Here is a 21,007-nt window from a genome sequence, read left to right as displayed (position 1 = left end):
TCATCAGGTGTGAGGTGCTCTCAGGGCTGCTGTACTTGGCGCAGGTCTGGCCCGTCCCCCGCTCCTACAGCTCGGAAATCACCCGGGCTGTCTTCAGATTCGTCTGGGGATCCAAGATGGAGCGGGTGAGACGGACCGCCATGCACAAGTCCCTGGACAACGGGGGCAAGAACGTCCCCAATGTCGCCCTCACCCTGATGGCCAGCTTCGTATGTGGCTGCATCAGGTTGTGTGTAGAGCCCAGGTATGTGGGCACCAAGTACCACTATGTGCCCAGGTTCTACCTGTCGCCCTGGCTGCGAAGGATGGGTCTGGCCCCACTCCCGCGCAACGCCCCAGTCAGCTGGTCGTTGCCGGCATACCTATCCCACGTAGCAAAGTTCTTCCAGGAGAACGCCTTTGACCACAAGGCCATCAGGCAGTGGTCGGCACGAAGTGTCCTGCAGGCACTGCAGGAGAAGGACGTGATGGACACAGTGGGGTGGTTCCCTGAGCAGACTGTCCAGTTCATCTGGCAAAATGCCTCATCGCCAGATCTCACCAACAGGCACCAAGACCTCGCCTGGCTGGCAGTGAGAGGGGCCCTCCCAGTCAGAGCCCTCCTGTACGCCCGGAACGTCGTCTCCGCACCCCACTGCCCACGGGAGGACTGCAGTGAGGAGGAGTCTGTGACCCACCTCTTTGCACACTGCCAGTTCGCAAAGAGGGTGTGGAGGAGGATGGACGGGCTAGTGTCACGTTTCATCCCCAGCAGCTGCGTGACAGAGGACTCTCTGATCTACGGGCTGTTCCCGGGGACGCACACGGAGACCAACATCCGGTGCTGCTGGCAGATCATCAACTCGGTGAAAGACGCTCTTTGGTCAGCCCGAAACTTGATCATCTACCAGCACATGGAGATGTCCGTGGGAGAATGCTGCCGACTGGCACACTCTCGGCTGCAGGAGTACGTGCTGAGGGACGCACTGAAACTTGGTGCAGCCACCGCAAGGGCCCGGTGGGGAAGGACCACAGTATAGGTTTCTCCACCCGTGGGAGGGGGAGGGGTCGGTGGGCGAGGAGTATACCCCTCAACAATGAGATGCTAAGCTGAACTACTGGAGTGCCACGTGGGTGGCTATAAACACGGGTATTTTACTGAGTATAATGGAAACGTATGTAAAGGATGAAAAGTTATTGAATGGTTTATTGTATATATTTATTTTTGAATAAAGTATATTTTGAAATAAAAAAAAAAAATCTGTTCTTATCAGTTTAATATCTGATACGTCCCTTATCTGGGGACCATATATTAAATTGATTTTTGGAACAGGGAGATGGAATAGGGGCTTGCTCCGTCCACTCCACGCATCGACCCGGTATTGCAGTGCCTCTGGGAACGGTGCACTCCCCTTCTGGGGAATTTCAAAGTAGCAAAGAAAAGAAAAACGACGAAAGCTCCATCAGGCGGCGGCGGCGGCACAGCAGCACAGACAAGCATGCACGCACATGGAGAGAGAGGAGAGCTGCTTGCTCTACACCTCTCCTGTGTCTGTGTCTGTCTGTCGATACAGCTCACTCACTCACTCACTCACGCAATGTGCAGACAACTCAACAACAGCACGGGCATCATATCTGGGCCGTTTGGCTAAGATCAAGTGCACATCCGGGCTGCAACCAGATCAGGTGCTGCAGGCAAGGCAGCAACTTCATGAGAGATGCCCCTTGGCATTCATTCCTGAAGCAAACTGCTCAACCGGCGCACTCATTCTGATGCCTGCTCACTGCCTGCTCACTCGGCTGCTGCCTGCACCAAGCACAGAAGCAGAGTGAAGTGGAGCAGGCCGAAAGACCTTTTCTGTCCCGCCACACTCGCTCCACTTCTCAGGCTCAGGCTTCTCAGCTGCTCCTTGAAGCCAACGGAGGACGCGACGGACGGACGGACGGATGGACGGGCGGGCGAAGGAAGGAAGGAAGGAAGGAAGGAAGGAAGGAAGGAAGGAACGAACGATATCGAGTCACTGGCTCTGCTGCAATTTCACCAGCAGCCAGCCAGCCTGTCGGACAGGCAGGCTCGTTCAAGTGTGCCAGCAGCCAGGGCACGCGGACGGGAGGGAGGAAGGAAGGAAGGGAGGGAGGCATCCGATGGAGCCCGGCTACAGAGCAACGGGGCGCCGCCGCCGCCGGCACAACAGGGCCCGGTGCTCCTGCACCCTGCATCCTCCCCGCCTGCACCAGACTGCCAAGACTGCTGCTCTCCTGCCCAGACAGACAGACCAGCTACAAGCATCACCACCTAGCCATAGCATCAGCAAAACTCTGCCTACCTGCCCTGCCCTGGCCTGGCCTGGCCTCCTGGCCTCCTCTGATGCGTCTGCCTGCCCCAGGCCCAAAGCCCCGCCCACCGTTCAAGGTAAGGCAGAGGCACAACCCCCCACTCCACCCACTCAGACCTCCCCAATATACATCGGCAGTGCAGTGCATCTCTAGCCTCGCTCAGAATCACGTCCCAAACCCCAAGATCACTCAAACGTCTCATGCTTACACCTACCTACTCGGCGTCCAGCTTTGGCGCACGTCTCCACAATTGCCACATCCGTCCACGTGCCCCTGCTTCACGCACGGCACTGTGCCTCCCTCCGGCAGGCATTTCGCCGATCCGTTTCCTGTTTCACAACCAAGGCATAATCAGTACCCCTTTCCTTCCACGGCGCGCACACGCGCCCACCCACTCCACCACTGAGCCATGCCGGCCAAAAACGCACCTGCAGAGCAGTGGGGCACAGGGCCGCCGTCAGCCCGCGACACATTTCCCTCCTGCCGTGCCCTCCCTCCTGTTTCTACATCCGTGCACCCACCCCGCTGCAAAACCAGTCAGTCTGCTCAGGCGTCAGCACAGAGGCATAATGAAGGGCCTCGGCCCTTCTCCCTTTACTGCCCTCTGTACAGCTTGGCAGATCCCTCAGCACTCCGTGTGCACGTGTGTCTGTGACTCTGTGTGTGTGTGTGTGTGTGTGAGAGAGAGAGATTGAGTGAGTGAGTGAGTGAGTGAGTGAGTGAGTGAGTGAGTGAGAGAGAGAGAGACAGACCCTGCCAGATCCCTCAGCATTCCATGTGTGTTTGTGTCGGTGGGTGAGAGAGACAGAGACAGAGACAGAGAGACAGACAGACACACACACACACACACACACACACCCACCCACCTCCACACACCCCCGTGTGCACGTGTGTCTGTGACTCTGTGTGTGTGTGAGATTGAGTGAGAGAGAGAGACAGACCCTGCCAGATCCCTCAGCATTCCATGTGTGTTTGTGTCGGTGGGTGAGAGAGACAGAGACAGAGACAGACACAGAGAGACAGACACACACACACACACAAACACACACACACACCCACCCCCACACACCCCCGTGTGCACGTGTGTCTGTGACTCTGTGTGTGTGTGAGATTGAGTGAGTGAGAGAGAGAGACAGACCGACCCTGCCAGATCCCTCAGCATTCCATGTGTGTTTGTGTCGGTGGGTGAGAGAGACAGAGACAGACACAGAGAGACAGACAGACACACACACACACCCACCCACCCCCATCCACCCTGGTAAAAAAAGGTGGTGGGGGAGCAGGGGAGAAGACACCACTGTGTCCAATGATAGCCTGTGCAGACGCAAAGTCTACAGCTTCTGTGAGATGAAACAAACTCAAGCCACTCAACAATTGTAATTCCACACACATCAAAATAAAGGCACAGAGGTGTGAATGGCTGCACTTCAGCCTTCGGCTTGGAGAGCACACCCATTGTTTCTCCTCAGGCACACCTGTAGCTGACATCTTCCTATTCCCAAGCTTGCCAGGAGGCTTTTCTGCCCGCGGACTTTGGCCACGTCCACAAACCTCGTAACCGGTCTTGAGCGGCGCACGTGGCCTCTGCCTTTGTCGCCCGGTGCAGTCCCATCCGCTCGCTCCCTCCCGGAGAGGGCAGAGCCTCCGAAGGAGACCGTTCAGCTGGATGCGCCAGCCAGCTGGGGCACGCAAAGCCGAGAGGCGCGCTCTCTTTGCCGAGTGCAGGGACGCCCTTGAAGGGCCGAGCGGCCTGCTCCCACTCCCCCTGCAGACTTTTGTGCAGACAGGACAGCGTGACCAGCCTCCCACGACCAGGAGAGCAGTGCAAGTTGAGCCAGCCTCTGAGACCGACCTGGGAGCCAGCCGAGGAAGCCGGCAGCCTTGACGTAGGCAGTGTGCCAGTGACGTAGGCGCCCGTAGGTACGGCCCCACTCCCAGATGATTGGTGGATCACTGGCAGCTTTACATAGCCTCTGACAAGTTGCACTCAGGACGGACCAGGTAGGCAACAGCTGTCCAGCACACCCACCGATCCCAGACAACCTAGGGGAGAGCTGCCAGCGGGCCAGGGCAGCAAGGTCTTTGCCAGGCCTCCTGCTTCAATCTAAACACCAGAGGCTAGGCAGGATGTAGCCGACTCAAGAGGCCGCCTGCATCGCTTCTCGGCCTTTTGGCTAAGATCAAGTGTAGTATCTGTTCTTATCAGTTTAATATCTGATACGTCCCTTATCTGGGGACCATATATTAAATTGATTTTTGGAACAGGGAGATGGAATAGGGGCTTGCTCCGTCCACTCCACGCATCGACCCGGTATTGCAGTGCCTCTGGGAACGGTGCACTCCCCTTCTGGGGAATTTCAAAGTAGCAAAGAAAAGAAAAACGACGAAAGCTCCATCAGGCGGCGGCGGCGGCACAGCAGCACAGACAAGCATGCACGCACATGGAGAGAGAGGAGAGCTGCTTGCTCTACACCTCTCCTGTGTCTGTGTCTGTCTGTCGATACAGCTCACTCACTCACTCACTCACGCAATGTGCAGACAACTCAACAACAGCACGGGCATCATATCTGGGCCGTTTGGCTAAGATCAAGTGCACATCCGGGCTGCAACCAGATCAGGTGCTGCAGGCAAGGCAGCAACTTCATGAGAGATGCCCCTTGGCATTCATTCCTGAAGCAAACTGCTCAACCGGCGCACTCATTCTGATGCCTGCTCACTCGGCTGCTGCCTGCACCAAGCACAGAAGCAGAGTGAAGTGGAGCAGGCCGAAAGACCTTTTCTGTCCCGCCACACTCGCTCCACTTCTCAGGCTCAGGCTTCTCAGCTGCTCCTTGAAGCCAACGGAGGACGCGACGGACGGACGGACGGATGGACGGGCGGGCGAAGGAAGGAAGGAAGGAAGGAACGAACGATATCGAGTCACTGGCTCTGCTGCAATTTCACCAGCAGCCAGCCAGCCTGTCGGACAGGCAGGCTCGTTCAAGTGTGCCAGCAGCCAGGGCACGCGGACGGGAGGGAGGAAGGAAGGAAGGGAGGGAGGCATCCGATGGAGCCCGGCTACAGAGCAACGGGGCGCCGCCGCCGCCGGCACAACAGGGCCCGGTGCTCCTGCACCCTGCATCCTCCCCGCCTGCACCAGACTGCCAAGACTGCTGCTCTCCTGCCCAGACAGACAGACCAGCTACAAGCATCACCACCTAGCCATAGCATCAGCAAAACTCTGCCTACCTGCCCTGCCCTGGCCTGGCCTGGCCTCCTGGCCTCCTCTGATGCGTCTGCCTGCCCCAGGCCCAAAGCCCCGCCCACCGTTCAAGGTAAGGCAGAGGCACAACCCCCCACTCCACCCACTCAGACCTCCCCAATATACATCGGCAGTGCAGTGCATCTCTAGCCTCGCTCAGAATCACGTCCCAAACCCCAAGATCACTCAAACGTCTCATGCTTACACCTACCTACTCGGCGTCCAGCTTTGGCGCACGTCTCCACAATTGCCACATCCGTCCACGTGCCCCTGCTTCACGCACGGCACTGTGCCTCCCTCCGGCAGGCATTTCGCCGATCCGTTTCCTGTTTCACAACCAAGGCATAATCAGTACCCCTTTCCTTCCACGGCGCGCACACGCGCCCACCCACTCCACCACTGAGCCATGCCGGCCAAAAACGCACCTGCAGAGCAGTGGGGCACAGGGCCGCCGTCAGCCCGCGACACATTTCCCTCCTGCCGTGCCCTCCCTCCTGTTTCTACATCCGTGCACCCACCCCGCTGCAAAACCAGTCAGTCTGCTCAGGCGTCAGCACAGAGGCATAATGAAGGGCCTCGGCCCTTCTCCCTTTACTGCCCTCTGTACAGCTTGGCAGATCCCTCAGCACTCCGTGTGCACGTGTGTCTGTGACTCTGTGTGTGTGTGTGTGTGTGTGAGAGAGAGAGATTGAGTGAGTGAGTGAGTGAGTGAGTGAGTGAGTGAGTGAGTGAGAGAGAGAGAGACAGACCCTGCCAGATCCCTCAGCATTCCATGTGTGTTTGTGTCGGTGGGTGAGAGAGACAGAGACAGAGACAGAGAGACAGACAGACACACACACACACACACACACACACCCACCCACCTCCACACACCCCCGTGTGCACGTGTGTCTGTGACTCTGTGTGTGTGTGAGATTGAGTGAGAGAGAGAGACAGACCCTGCCAGATCCCTCAGCATTCCATGTGTGTTTGTGTCGGTGGGTGAGAGAGACAGAGACAGAGACAGACACAGAGAGACAGACACACACACACACACAAACACACACACACACCCACCCCCACACACCCCCGTGTGCACGTGTGTCTGTGACTCTGTGTGTGTGTGAGATTGAGTGAGTGAGAGAGAGAGACAGACCGACCCTGCCAGATCCCTCAGCATTCCATGTGTGTTTGTGTCGGTGGGTGAGAGAGACAGAGACAGACACAGAGAGACAGACAGACACACACACACACCCACCCACCCCCATCCACCCTGGTAAAAAAAGGTGGTGGGGGAGCAGGGGAGAAGACACCACTGTGTCCAATGATAGCCTGTGCAGACGCAAAGTCTACAGCTTCTGTGAGATGAAACAAACTCAAGCCACTCAACAATTGTAATTCCACACACATCAAAATAAAGGCACAGAGGTGTGAATGGCTGCACTTCAGCCTTCGGCTTGGAGAGCACACCCATTGTTTCTCCTCAGGCACACCTGTAGCTGACATCTTCCTATTCCCAAGCTTGCCAGGAGGCTTTTCTGCCCGCGGACTTTGGCCACGTCCACAAACCTCGTAACCGGTCTTGAGCGGCGCACGTGGCCTCTGCCTTTGTCGCCCGGTGCAGTCCCATCCGCTCGCTCCCTCCCGGAGAGGGCAGAGCCTCCGAAGGAGACCGTTCAGCTGGATGCGCCAGCCAGCTGGGGCACGCAAAGCCGAGAGGCGCGCTCTCTTTGCCGAGTGCAGGGACGCCCTTGAAGGGCCGAGCGGCCTGCTCCCACTCCCCCTGCAGACTTTTGTGCAGACAGGACAGCGTGACCAGCCTCCCACGACCAGGAGAGCAGTGCAAGTTGAGCCAGCCTCTGAGACCGACCTGGGAGCCAGCCGAGGAAGCCGGCAGCCTTGACGTAGGCAGTGTGCCAGTGACGTAGGCGCCCGTAGGTACGGCCCCACTCCCAGATGATTGGTGGATCACTGGCAGCTTTACATAGCCTCTGACAAGTTGCACTCAGGACGGACCAGGTAGGCAACAGCTGTCCAGCACACCCACCGATCCCAGACAACCTAGGGGAGAGCTGCCAGCGGGCCAGGGCAGCAAGGTCTTTGCCAGGCCTCCTGCTTCAATCTAAACACCAGAGGCTAGGCAGGATGTAGCCGACTCAAGAGGCCGCCTGCATCGCTTCTCGGCCTTTTGGCTAAGATCAAGTGTAGTATCTGTTCTTATCAGTTTAATATCTGATACGTCCCTTATCTGGGGACCATATATTAAATTGATTTTTGGAACAGGGAGATGGAATAGGGGCTTGCTCCGTCCACTCCACGCATCGACCCGGTATTGCAGTGCCTCTGGGAACGGTGCACTCCCCTTCTGGGGAATTTCAAAGTAGCAAAGAAAAGAAAAACGACGAAAGCTCCATCAGGCGGCGGCGGCGGCACAGCAGCACAGACAAGCATGCACGCACATGGAGAGAGAGGAGAGCTGCTTGCTCTACACCTCTCCTGTGTCTGTGTCTGTCTGTCGATACAGCTCACTCACTCACTCACTCACGCAATGTGCAGACAACTCAACAACAGCACGGGCATCATATCTGGGCCGTTTGGCTAAGATCAAGTGCACATCCGGGCTGCAACCAGATCAGGTGCTGCAGGCAAGGCAGCAACTTCATGAGAGATGCCCCTTGGCATTCATTCCTGAAGCAAACTGCTCAACCGGCGCACTCATTCTGATGCCTGCTCACTCGGCTGCTGCCTGCACCAAGCACAGAAGCAGAGTGAAGTGGAGCAGGCCGAAAGACCTTTTCTGTCCCGCCACACTCGCTCCACTTCTCAGGCTCAGGCTTCTCAGCTGCTCCTTGAAGCCAACGGAGGACGCGACGGACGGACGGACGGATGGACGGGCGGGCGAAGGAAGGAAGGAAGGAAGGAAGGAAGGAAGGAAGGAAGGAACGAACGATATCGAGTCACTGGCTCTGCTGCAATTTCACCAGCAGCCAGCCAGCCTGTCGGACAGGCAGGCTCGTTCAAGTGTGCCAGCAGCCAGGGCACGCGGACGGGAGGGAGGAAGGAAGGAAGGGAGGGAGGCATCCGATGGAGCCCGGCTACAGAGCAACGGGGCGCCGCCGCCGCCGGCACAACAGGGCCCGGTGCTCCTGCACCCTGCATCCTCCCCGCCTGCACCAGACTGCCAAGACTGCTGCTCTCCTGCCCAGACAGACAGACCAGCTACAAGCATCACCACCTAGCCATAGCATCAGCAAAACTCTGCCTACCTGCCCTGCCCTGGCCTGGCCTGGCCTCCTGGCCTCCTCTGATGCGTCTGCCTGCCCCAGGCCCAAAGCCCCGCCCACCGTTCAAGGTAAGGCAGAGGCACAACCCCCCACTCCACCCACTCAGACCTCCCCAATATACATCGGCAGTGCAGTGCATCTCTAGCCTCGCTCAGAATCACGTCCCAAACCCCAAGATCACTCAAACGTCTCATGCTTACACCTACCTACTCGGCGTCCAGCTTTGGCGCACGTCTCCACAATTGCCACATCCGTCCACGTGCCCCTGCTTCACGCACGGCACTGTGCCTCCCTCCGGCAGGCATTTCGCCGATCCGTTTCCTGTTTCACAACCAAGGCATAATCAGTACCCCTTTCCTTCCACGGCGCGCACACACGCCCACCCACTCCACCACTGAGCCATGCCGGCCAAAAACGCACCTGCAGAGCAGTGGGGCACAGGGCCGCCGTCAGCCCGCGACACATTTCCCTCCTGCCGTGCCCTCCCTCCTGTTTCTACATCCGTGCACCCACCCCGCTGCAAAACCAGTCAGTCTGCTCAGGCGTCAGCACAGAGGCATAATGAAGGGCCTCGGCCCTTCTCCCTTTACTGCCCTCTGTACAGCTTGGCAGATCCCTCAGCACTCCGTGTGCACGTGTGTCTGTGACTCTGTGTGTGTGTGTGTGTGTGTGAGAGAGAGAGATTGAGTGAGTGAGTGAGTGAGTGAGTGAGTGAGTGAGTGAGTGAGTGAGAGAGAGAGAGACAGACCCTGCCAGATCCCTCAGCATTCCATGTGTGTTTGTGTCGGTGGGTGAGAGAGACAGAGACAGAGACAGAGAGACAGACAGACACACACACACACACACACACACACACCCACCCACCTCCACACACCCCCGTGTGCACGTGTGTCTGTGACTCTGTGTGTGTGTGAGATTGAGTGAGAGAGAGAGACAGACCCTGCCAGATCCCTCAGCATTCCATGTGTGTTTGTGTCGGTGGGTGAGAGAGACAGAGACAGAGACAGACACAGAGAGACAGACACACACACACACACAAACACACACACACACCCACCCCCACACACCCCCGTGTGCACGTGTGTCTGTGACTCTGTGTGTGTGTGAGATTGAGTGAGTGAGAGAGAGAGACAGACCGACCCTGCCAGATCCCTCAGCATTCCATGTGTGTTTGTGTCGGTGGGTGAGAGAGACAGAGACAGACACAGAGAGACAGACAGACACACACACACACCCACCCACCCCCATCCACCCTGGTAAAAAAAGGTGGTGGGGGAGCAGGGGAGAAGACACCACTGTGTCCAATGATAGCCTGTGCAGACGCAAAGTCTACAGCTTCTGTGAGATGAAACAAACTCAAGCCACTCAACAATTGTAATTCCACACACATCAAAATAAAGGCACAGAGGTGTGAATGGCTGCACTTCAGCCTTCGGCTTGGAGAGCACACCCATTGTTTCTCCTCAGGCACACCTGTAGCTGACATCTTCCTATTCCCAAGCTTGCCAGGAGGCTTTTCTGCCCGCGGACTTTGGCCACGTCCACAAACCTCGTAACCGGTCTTGAGCGGCGCACGTGGCCTCTGCCTTTGTCGCCCGGTGCAGTCCCATCCGCTCGCTCCCTCCCGGAGAGGGCAGAGCCTCCGAAGGAGACCGTTCAGCTGGATGCGCCAGCCAGCTGGGGCACGCAAAGCCGAGAGGCGCGCTCTCTTTGCCGAGTGCAGGGACGCCCTTGAAGGGCCGAGCGGCCTGCTCCCACTCCCCCTGCAGACTTTTGTGCAGACAGGACAGCGTGACCAGCCTCCCACGACCAGGAGAGCAGTGCAAGTTGAGCCAGCCTCTGAGACCGACCTGGGAGCCAGCCGAGGAAGCCGGCAGCCTTGACGTAGGCAGTGTGCCAGTGACGTAGGCGCCCGTAGGTACGGCCCCACTCCCAGATGATTGGTGGATCACTGGCAGCTTTACATAGCCTCTGACAAGTTGCACTCAGGACGGACCAGGTAGGCAACAGCTGTCCAGCACACCCACCGATCCCAGACAACCTAGGGGAGAGCTGCCAGCGGGCCAGGGCAGCAAGGTCTTTGCCAGGCCTCCTGCTTCAATCTAAACACCAGAGGCTAGGCAGGATGTAGCCGACTCAAGAGGCCGCCTGCATCGCTTCTCGGCCTTTTGGCTAAGATCAAGTGTAGTATCTGTTCTTATCAGTTTAATATCTGATACGTCCCTTATCTGGGGACCATATATTAAATTGATTTTTGGAACAGGGAGATGGAATAGGGGCTTGCTCCGTCCACTCCACGCATCGACCCGGTATTGCAGTGCCTCTGGGAACGGTGCACTCCCCTTCTGGGGAATTTCAAAGTAGCAAAGAAAAGAAAAACGACGAAAGCTCCATCAGGCGGCAGCGGCGGCACAGCAGCACAGACAAGCATGCACGCACATGGAGAGAGAGGAGAGCTGCTTGCTCTACACCTCTCCTGTGTCTGTGTCTGTCTGTCGATACAGCTCACTCACTCACTCACTCACGCAATGTGCAGACAACTCAACAACAGCACGGGCATCATATCTGGGCCGTTTGGCTAAGATCAAGTGCACATCCGGGCTGCAACCAGATCAGGTGCTGCAGGCAAGGCAGCAACTTCATGAGAGATGCCCCTTGGCATTCATTCCTGAAGCAAACTGCTCAACCGGCGCACTCATTCTGATGCCTGCTCACTCGGCTGCTGCCTGCACCAAGCACAGAAGCAGAGTGAAGTGGAGCAGGCCGAAAGACCTTTTCTGTCCCGCCACACTCGCTCCACTTCTCAGGCTCAGGCTTCTCAGCTGCTCCTTGAAGCCAACGGAGGACGCGACGGACGGACGGACGGATGGACGGGCGGGCGAAGGAAGGAAGGAAGGAAGGAAGGAAGGAAGGAAGGAAGGAACGAACGATATCGAGTCACTGGCTCTGCTGCAATTTCACCAGCAGCCAGCCAGCCTGTCGGACAGGCAGGCTCGTTCAAGTGTGCCAGCAGCCAGGGCACGCGGACGGGAGGGAGGAAGGAAGGAAGGGAGGGAGGCATCCGATGGAGCCCGGCTACAGAGCAACGGGGCGCCGCCGCCGCCGGCACAACAGGGCCCGGTGCTCCTGCACCCTGCATCCTCCCCGCCTGCACCAGACTGCCAAGACTGCTGCTCTCCTGCCCAGACAGACAGACCAGCTACAAGCATCACCACCTAGCCATAGCATCAGCAAAACTCTGCCTACCTGCCCTGCCCTGGCCTGGCCTGGCCTCCTGGCCTCCTCTGATGCGTCTGCCTGCCCCAGGCCCAAAGCCCCGCCCACCGTTCAAGGTAAGGCAGAGGCACAACCCCCCACTCCACCCACTCAGACCTCCCCAATATACATCGGCAGTGCAGTGCATCTCTAGCCTCGCTCAGAATCACGTCCCAAACCCCAAGATCACTCAAACGTCTCATGCTTACACCTACCTACTCGGCGTCCAGCTTTGGCGCACGTCTCCACAATTGCCACATCCGTCCACGTGCCCCTGCTTCACGCACGGCACTGTGCCTCCCTCCGGCAGGCATTTCGCCGATCCGTTTCCTGTTTCACAACCAAGGCATAATCAGTACCCCTTTCCTTCCACGGCGCGCACACGCGCCCACCCACTCCACCACTGAGCCATGCCGGCCAAAAACGCACCTGCAGAGCAGTGGGGCACAGGGCCGCCGTCAGCCCGCGACACATTTCCCTCCTGCCGTGCCCTCCCTCCTGTTTCTACATCCGTGCACCCACCCCGCTGCAAAACCAGTCAGTCTGCTCAGGCGTCAGCACAGAGGCATAATGAAGGGCCTCGGCCCTTCTCCCTTTACTGCCCTCTGTACAGCTTGGCAGATCCCTCAGCACTCCGTGTGCACGTGTGTCTGTGACTCTGTGTGTGTGTGTGTGTGTGTGAGAGAGAGAGATTGAGTGAGTGAGTGAGTGAGTGAGTGAGTGAGTGAGTGAGTGAGTGAGAGAGAGAGAGACAGACCCTGCCAGATCCCTCAGCATTCCATGTGTGTTTGTGTCGGTGGGTGAGAGAGACAGAGACAGAGACAGAGAGACAGACAGACACACACACACACACACACACACACACCCACCCACCTCCACACACCCCCGTGTGCACGTGTGTCTGTGACTCTGTGTGTGTGTGAGATTGAGTGAGAGAGAGAGACAGACCCTGCCAGATCCCTCAGCATTCCATGTGTGTTTGTGTCGGTGGGTGAGAGAGACAGAGACAGAGACAGACACAGAGAGACAGACACACACACACACACAAACACACACACACACCCACCCCCACACACCCCCGTGTGCACGTGTGTCTGTGACTCTGTGTGTGTGTGAGATTGAGTGAGTGAGAGAGAGAGACAGACCGACCCTGCCAGATCCCTCAGCATTCCATGTGTGTTTGTGTCGGTGGGTGAGAGAGACAGAGACAGACACAGAGAGACAGACAGACACACACACACACCCACCCACCCCCATCCACCCTGGTAAAAAAAGGTGGTGGGGGAGCAGGGGAGAAGACACCACTGTGTCCAATGATAGCCTGTGCAGACGCAAAGTCTACAGCTTCTGTGAGATGAAACAAACTCAAGCCACTCAACAATTGTAATTCCACACACATCAAAATAAAGGCACAGAGGTGTGAATGGCTGCACTTCAGCCTTCGGCTTGGAGAGCACACCCATTGTTTCTCCTCAGGCACACCTGTAGCTGACATCTTCCTATTCCCAAGCTTGCCAGGAGGCTTTTCTGCCCGCGGACTTTGGCCACGTCCACAAACCTCGTAACCGGTCTTGAGCGGCGCACGTGGCCTCTGCCTTTGTCGCCCGGTGCAGTCCCATCCGCTCGCTCCCTCCCGGAGAGGGCAGAGCCTCCGAAGGAGACCGTTCAGCTGGATGCGCCAGCCAGCTGGGGCACGCAAAGCCGAGAGGCGCGCTCTCTTTGCCGAGTGCAGGGACGCCCTTGAAGGGCCGAGCGGCCTGCTCCCACTCCCCCTGCAGACTTTTGTGCAGACAGGACAGCGTGACCAGCCTCCCACGACCAGGAGAGCAGTGCAAGTTGAGCCAGCCTCTGAGACCGACCTGGGAGCCAGCCGAGGAAGCCGGCAGCCTTGACGTAGGCAGTGTGCCAGTGACGTAGGCGCCCGTAGGTACGGCCCCACTCCCAGATGATTGGTGGATCACTGGCAGCTTTACATAGCCTCTGACAAGTTGCACTCAGGACGGACCAGGTAGGCAACAGCTGTCCAGCACACCCACCGATCCCAGACAACCTAGGGGAGAGCTGCCAGCGGGCCAGGGCAGCAAGGTCTTTGCCAGGCCTCCTGCTTCAATCTAAACACCAGAGGCTAGGCAGGATGTAGCCGACTCAAGAGGCCGCCTGCATCGCTTCTCGGCCTTTTGGCTAAGATCAAGTGTAGTATCTGTTCTTATCAGTTTAATATCTGATACGTCCCTTATCTGGGGACCATATATTAAATTGATTTTTGGAACAGGGAGATGGAATAGGGGCTTGCTCCGTCCACTCCACGCATCGACCCGGTATTGCAGTGCCTCTGGGAACGGTGCACTCCCCTTCTGGGGAATTTCAAAGTAGCAAAGAAAAGAAAAACGACGAAAGCTCCATCAGGCGGCGGCGGCGGCACAGCAGCACAGACAAGCATGCACGCACATGGAGAGAGAGGAGAGCTGCTTGCTCTACACCTCTCCTGTGTCTGTGTCTGTCTGTCGATACAGCTCACTCACTCACTCACTCACGCAATGTGCAGACAACTCAACAACAGCACGGGCATCATATCTGGGCCGTTTGGCTAAGATCAAGTGCACATCCGGGCTGCAACCAGATCAGGTGCTGCAGGCAAGGCAGCAACTTCATGAGAGATGCCCCTTGGCATTCATTCCTGAAGCAAACTGCTCAACCGGCGCACTCATTCTGATGCCTGCTCACTCGGCTGCTGCCTGCACCAAGCACAGAAGCAGAGTGAAGTGGAGCAGGCCGAAAGACCTTTTCTGTCCCGCCACACTCGCTCCACTTCTCAGGCTCAGGCTTCTCAGCTGCTCCTTGAAGCCAACGGAGGACGCGACGGACGGACGGACGGATGGACGGGCGGGCGAAGGAAGGAAGGAAGGAAGGAAGGAAGGAAGGAAGGAAGGAACGAACGATATCGAGTCACTGGCTCTGCTGCAATTTCACCAGCAGCCAGCCAGCCTGTCGGACAGGCAGGCTCGTTCAAGTGTGCCAGCAGCCAGGGCACGCGGACGGGAGGGAGGAAGGAAGGAAGGGAGGGAGGCATCCGATGGAGCCCGGCTACAGAGCAACGGGGCGCCGCCGCCGCCGGCACAACAGGGCCCGGTGCTCCTGCACCCTGCATCCTCCCCGCCTGCACCAGACTGCCAAGACTGCTGCTCTCCTGCCCAGACAGACAGACCAGCTACAAGCATCACCACCTAGCCATAGCATCAGCAAAACTCTGCCTACCTGCCCTGCCCTGGCCTGGCCTGGCCTCCTGGCCTCCTCTGATGCGTCTGCCTGCCCCAGGCCCAAAGCCCCGCCCACCGTTCAAGGTAAGGCAGAGGCACAACCCCCCACTCCACCCACTCAGACCTCCCCAATATACATCGGCAGTGCAGTGCATCTCTAGCCTCGCTCAGAATCACGTCCCAAACCCCAAGATCACTCAAACGTCTCATGCTTACACCTACCTACTCGGCGTCCAGCTTTGGCGCACGTCTCCACAATTGCCACATCCGTCCACGTGCCCCTGCTTCACGCACGGCACTGTGCCTCCCTCCGGCAGGCATTTCGCCGATCCGTTTCCTGTTTCACAACCAAGGCATAATCAGTACCCCTTTCCTTCCACGGCGCGCACACGCGCCCACCCACTCCACCACTGAGCCATGCCGGCCAAAAACGCACCTGCAGAGCAGTGGGGCACAGGGCCGCCGTCAGCCCGCGACACATTTCCCTCCTGCCGTGCCCTCCCTCCTGTTTCTACATCCGTGCACCCACCCCGCTGCAAAACCAGTCAGTCTGCTCAGGCGTCAGCACAGAGGCATAATGAAGGGCCTCGGCCCTTCTCCCTTTACTGCCCTCTGTACAGCTTGGCAGATCCCTCAGCACTCCGTGTGCACGTGTGTCTGTGACTCTGTGTGTGTGTGTGTGTGTGTGAGAGAGAGAGATTGAGTGAGTGAGTGAGTGAGTGAGTGAGTGAGTGAGTGAGTGAGTGAGAGAGAGAGAGACAGACCCTGCCAGATCCCTCAGCATTCCATGTGTGTTTGTGTCGGTGGGTGAGAGAGACAGAGACAGAGACAGAGAGACAGACAGACACACACACACACACACACACACACCCACCCACCTCCACACACCCCCGTGTGCACGTGTGTCTGTGACTCTGTGTGTGTGTGAGATTGAGTGAGAGAGAGAGACAGACCCTGCCAGATCCCTCAGCATTCCATGTGTGTTTGTGTCGGTGGGTGAGAGAGACAGAGACAGAGACAGACACAGAGAGACAGACACACACACACACACAAACACACACACACACCCACCCCCACACACCCCCGTGTGCACGTGTGTCTGTGACTCTGTGTGTGTGTGAGATTGAGTGAGTGAGAGAGAGAGACAGACCGACCCTGCCAGATCCCTCAGCATTCCATGTGTGTTTGTGTCGGTGGGTGAGAGAGACAGAGACAGACACAGAGAGACAGACAGACACACACACACACCCACCCACCCCCATCCACCCTGGTAAAAAAAGGTGGTGGGGGAGCAGGGGAGAAGACACCACTGTGTCCAATGATAGCCTGTGCAGACGCAAAGTCTACAGCTTCTGTGAGATGAAACAAACTCAAGCCACTCAACAATTGTAATTCCACACACATCAAAATAAAGGCACAGAGGTGTGAATGGCTGCACTTCAGCCTTCGGCTTGGAGAGCACACCCATTGTTTCTCCTCAGGCACACCTGTAGCTGACATCTTCCTATTCCCAAGCTTGCCAGGAGGCTTTTCTGCCCGCGGACTTTGGCCACGTCCACAAACCTCGTAACCGGTCTTGAGCGGCGCACGTGGCCTCTGCCTTTGTCGCCCGGTGCAGTCCCATCCGCTCGCTCCCTCCCGGAGAGGGCAGAGCCTCCGAAGGAGACCGTTCAGCTGGATGCGCCAGCCAGCTGGGGCACGCAAAGCCGAGAGGCGCGCTCTCTTTGCCGAGTGCAGGGACGCCCTTGAAGGGCCGAGCGGCCTGCTCCCACTCCCCCTGCAGACTTTTGTGCAGACAGGACAGCGTGACCAGCCTCCCACGACCAGGAGAGCAGTGCAAGTTGAGCCAGCCTCTGAGACCGACCTGGGAGCCAGCCGAGGAAGCCGGCAGCCTTGACGTAGGCAGTGTGCCAGTGACGTAGGCGCCCGTAGGTACGGCCCCACTCCCAGATGATTGGTGGATCACTGGCAGCTTTACATAGCCTCTGACAAGTTGCACTCAGGACGGACCAGGTAGGCAACAGCTGTCCAGCACACCCACCGATCCCAGACAACCTAGGGGAGAGCTGCCAGCGGGCCAGGGCAGCAAGGTCTTTGCCAGGCCTCCTGCTTCAATCTAAACACCAGAGGCTAGGCAGGATGTAGCCGACTCAAGAGGCCGCCTGCATCGCTTCTCGGCCTTTTGGCTAAGATCAAGTGTAGTATCTGTTCTTATCAGTTTAATATCTGATACGTCCCTTATCTGGGGACCATATATTAAATTGATTTTTGGAACAGGGAGATGGAATAGGGGCTTGCTCCGTCCACTCCACGCATCGACCCGGTATTGCAGTGCCTCTGGGAACGGTGCACTCCCCTTCTGGGGAATTTCAAAGTAGCAAAGAAAAGAAAAACGACGAAAGCTCCATCAGGCGGCGGCGGCGGCACAGCAGCACAGACAAGCATGCACGCACATGGAGAGAGAGGAGAGCTGCTTGCTCTACACCTCTCCTGTGTCTGTGTCTGTCTGTCGATACAGCTCACTCACTCACTCACTCACGCAATGTGCAGACAACTCAACAACAGCACGGGCATCATATCTGGGCCGTTTGGCTAAGATCAAGTGCACATCCGGGCTGCAACCAGATCAGGTGCTGCAGGCAAGGCAGCAACTTCATGAGAGATGCCCCTTGGCATTCATTCCTGAAGCAAACTGCTCAACCGGCGCACTCATTCTGATGCCTGCTCACTCGGCTGCTGCCTGCACCAAGCACAGAAGCAGAGTGAAGTGGAGCAGGCCGAAAGACCTTTTCTGTCCCGCCACACTCGCTCCACTTCTCAGGCTCAGGCTTCTCAGCTGCTCCTTGAAGCCAACGGAGGACGCGACGGACGGACGGACGGATGGACGGGCGGGCGAAGGAAGGAAGGAAGGAAGGAAGGAAGGAAGGAAGGAAGGAACGAACGATATCGAGTCACTGGCTCTGCTGCAATTTCACCAGCAGCCAGCCAGCCTGTCGGACAGGCAGGCTCGTTCAAGTGTGCCAGCAGCCAGGGCACGCGGACGGGAGGGAGGAAGGAAGGAAGGGAGGGAGGCATCCGATGGAGCCCGGCTACAGAGCAACGGGGCGCCGCCGCCGCCGGCACAACAGGGCCCGGTGCTCCTGCACCCTGCATCCTCCCCGCCTGCACCAGACTGCCAAGACTGCTGCTCTCCTGCCCAGACAGACAGACCAGCTACAAGCATCACCACCTAGCCATAGCATCAGCAAAACTCTGCCTACCTGCCCTGCCCTGGCCTGGCCTGGCCTCCTGGCCTCCTCTGATGCGTCTGCCTGCCCCAGGCCCAAAGCCCCGCCCACCGTTCAAGGTAAGGCAGAGGCACAACCCCCCACTCCACCCACTCAGACCTCCCCAATATACATCGGCAGTGCAGTGCATCTCTAGCCTCGCTCAGAATCACGTCCCAAACCCCAAGATCACTCAAACGTCTCATGCTTACACCTACCTACTCGGCGTCCAGCTTTGGCGCACGTCTCCACAATTGCCACATCCGTCCACGTGCCCCTGCTTCACGCACGGCACTGTGCCTCCCTCCGGCAGGCATTTCGCCGATCCGTTTCCTGTTTCACAACCAAGGCATAATCAGTACCCCTTTCCTTCCACGGCGCGCACACGCGCCCACCCACTCCACCACTGAGCCATGCCGGCCAAAAACGCACCTGCAGAGCAGTGGGGCACAGGGCCGCCGTCAGCCCGCGACACATTTCCCTCCTGCCGTGCCCTCCCTCCTGTTTCTACATCCGTGCACCCACCCCGCTGCAAAACCAGTCAGTCTGCTCAGGCGTCAGCACAGAGGCATAATGAAGGGCCTCGGCCCTTCTCCCTTTACTGCCCTCTGTACAGCTTGGCAGATCCCTCAGCACTCCGTGTGCACGTGTGTCTGTGACTCTGTGTGTGTGTGTGTGTGTGTGAGAGAGAGAGATTGAGTGAGTGAGTGAGTGAGTGAGTGAGTGAGTGAGTGAGAGAGAGAGAGACAGACCCTGCCAGATCCCTCAGCATTCCATGTGTGTTTGTGTCGGTGGGTGAGAGAGACAGAGACAGAGACAGAGAGACAGACAGACACACACACACACACACACACACACCCACCCACCTCCACACACCCCCGTGTGCACGTGTGTCTGTGACTCTGTGTGTGTGTGAGATTGAGTGAGAGAGAGAGACAGACCCTGCCAGATCCCTCAGCATTCCATGTGTGTTTGTGTCGGTGGGTGAGAGAGACAGAGACAGAGACAGACACAGAGAGACAGACACACACACACACACAAACACACACACACACCCACCCCCACACACCCCCGTGTGCACGTGTGTCTGTGACTCTGTGTGTGTGTGAGATTGAGTGAGTGAGAGAGAGAGACAGACCGACCCTGCCAGATCCCTCAGCATTCCATGTGTGTTTGTGTCGGTGGGTGAGAGAGACAGAGACAGACACAGAGAGACAGACAGACACACACACACACCCACCCACCCCCATCCACCCTGGTAAAAAAAGGTGGTGGGGGAGCAGGGGAGAAGACACCACTGTGTCCAATGATAGCCTGTGCAGACGCAAAGTCTACAGCTTCTGTGAGATGAAACAAACTCAAGCCACTCAACAATTGTAATTCCACACACATCAAAATAAAGGCACAGAGGTGTGAATGGCTGCACTTCAGCCTTCGGCTTGGAGAGCACACCCATTGTTTCTCCTCAGGCACACCTGTAGCTGACATCTTCCTATTCCCAAGCTTGCCAGGAGGCTTTTCTGCCCGCGGACTTTGGCCACGTCCACAAACCTCGTAACCGGTCTTGAGCGGCGCACGTGGCCTCTGCCTTTGTCGCCCGGTGCAGTCCCATCCGCTCGCTCCCTCCCGGAGAGGGCAGAGCCTCCGAAGGAGACCGTTCAGCTGGATGCGCCAGCCAGCTGGGGCACGCAAAGCCGAGAGGCGCGCTCTCTTTGCCGAGTGCAGGGACGCCCTTGAAGGGCCGAGCGGCCTGCTCCCACTCCCCCTGCAGACTTTTGTGCAGACAGGACAGCGTGACCAGCCTCCCACGACCAGGAGAGCAGTGCAAGTTGAGCCAGCCTCTGAGACCGACCTGGGAGCCAGCCGAGGAAGCCGGCAGCCTTGACGTAGGCAGTGTGCCAGTGACGTAGGCGCCCGTAGGTACGGCCCCACTCCCAGATGATTGGTGGATCACTGGCAGCTTTACATAGCCTCTGACAAGTTGCACTCAGGACGGACCAGGTAGGCAACAGCTGTCCAGCACACCCACCGATCCCAGACAACCTAGGGGAGAGCTGCCAGCGGGCCAGGGCAGCAAGGTCTTTGCCAGGCCTCCTGCTTCAATCTAAACACCAGAGGCTAGGCAGGATGTAGCCGACTCAAGAGGCCGCCTGCATCGCTTCTCGGCCTTTTGGCTAAGATCAAGTGTAGTATCTGTTCTTATCAGTTTAATATCTGATACGTCCCTTATCTGGGGACCATATATTAAATTGATTTTTGGAACAGGGAGATGGAATAGGGGCTTGCTCCGTCCACTCCACGCATCGACCCGGTATTGCAGTGCCTCTGGGAACGGTGCACTCCCCTTCTGGGGAATTTCAAAGTAGCAAAGAAAAGAAAAACGACGAAAGCTCCATCAGGCGGCGGCGG

At 57.7% G+C, this 21,007-nt stretch overlaps 7 non-coding genes across 7 annotated transcripts; all 7 read left to right on the top strand.

Annotated features, from left to right (window-relative positions):
* The first annotated feature begins 1,196 nt into the window (after positions 1 to 1,196).
* Positions 1,197 to 1,392, top strand: LOC140192192 (U2 spliceosomal RNA). The gene has a single exon (XR_011884143.1). It is a non-coding gene; the product is annotated as a U2 spliceosomal RNA (small nuclear RNA).
* A 3,078-nt stretch (positions 1,393 to 4,470) lies between these two features.
* On the top strand, positions 4,471 to 4,661 carry LOC140192253 (U2 spliceosomal RNA). Its single transcript, XR_011884187.1, has one exon. It is a non-coding gene; the product is annotated as a U2 spliceosomal RNA (small nuclear RNA).
* A 3,047-nt stretch (positions 4,662 to 7,708) lies between these two features.
* LOC140192252 (U2 spliceosomal RNA) lies at positions 7,709 to 7,899 on the top strand. Its single transcript, XR_011884186.1, has one exon. It is a non-coding gene; the product is annotated as a U2 spliceosomal RNA (small nuclear RNA).
* Positions 7,900 to 10,972: 3,073 nt separating this feature from the next.
* Positions 10,973 to 11,163, top strand: LOC140192251 (U2 spliceosomal RNA). The gene has a single exon (XR_011884185.1). It is a non-coding gene; the product is annotated as a U2 spliceosomal RNA (small nuclear RNA).
* A 3,073-nt stretch (positions 11,164 to 14,236) lies between these two features.
* On the top strand, positions 14,237 to 14,427 carry LOC140192250 (U2 spliceosomal RNA). The gene has a single exon (XR_011884184.1). It is a non-coding gene; the product is annotated as a U2 spliceosomal RNA (small nuclear RNA).
* Positions 14,428 to 17,498: 3,071 nt separating this feature from the next.
* LOC140192248 (U2 spliceosomal RNA) lies at positions 17,499 to 17,689 on the top strand. Its single transcript, XR_011884182.1, has one exon. It is a non-coding gene; the product is annotated as a U2 spliceosomal RNA (small nuclear RNA).
* A 3,063-nt stretch (positions 17,690 to 20,752) lies between these two features.
* On the top strand, positions 20,753 to 20,943 carry LOC140192246 (U2 spliceosomal RNA). The gene has a single exon (XR_011884181.1). It is a non-coding gene; the product is annotated as a U2 spliceosomal RNA (small nuclear RNA).
* Positions 20,944 to 21,007: the final 64 nt, after the last annotated feature.

This window comes from Mobula birostris (genome assembly GCF_030028105.1).
Source record: "Mobula birostris isolate sMobBir1 chromosome 11 unlocalized genomic scaffold, sMobBir1.hap1 SUPER_11_unloc_2, whole genome shotgun sequence".
NCBI lineage: Eukaryota > Metazoa > Chordata > Chondrichthyes > Myliobatiformes > Myliobatidae > Mobula > Mobula birostris.
This window is presented reverse-complemented; position numbering and strand designations above follow the sequence as displayed.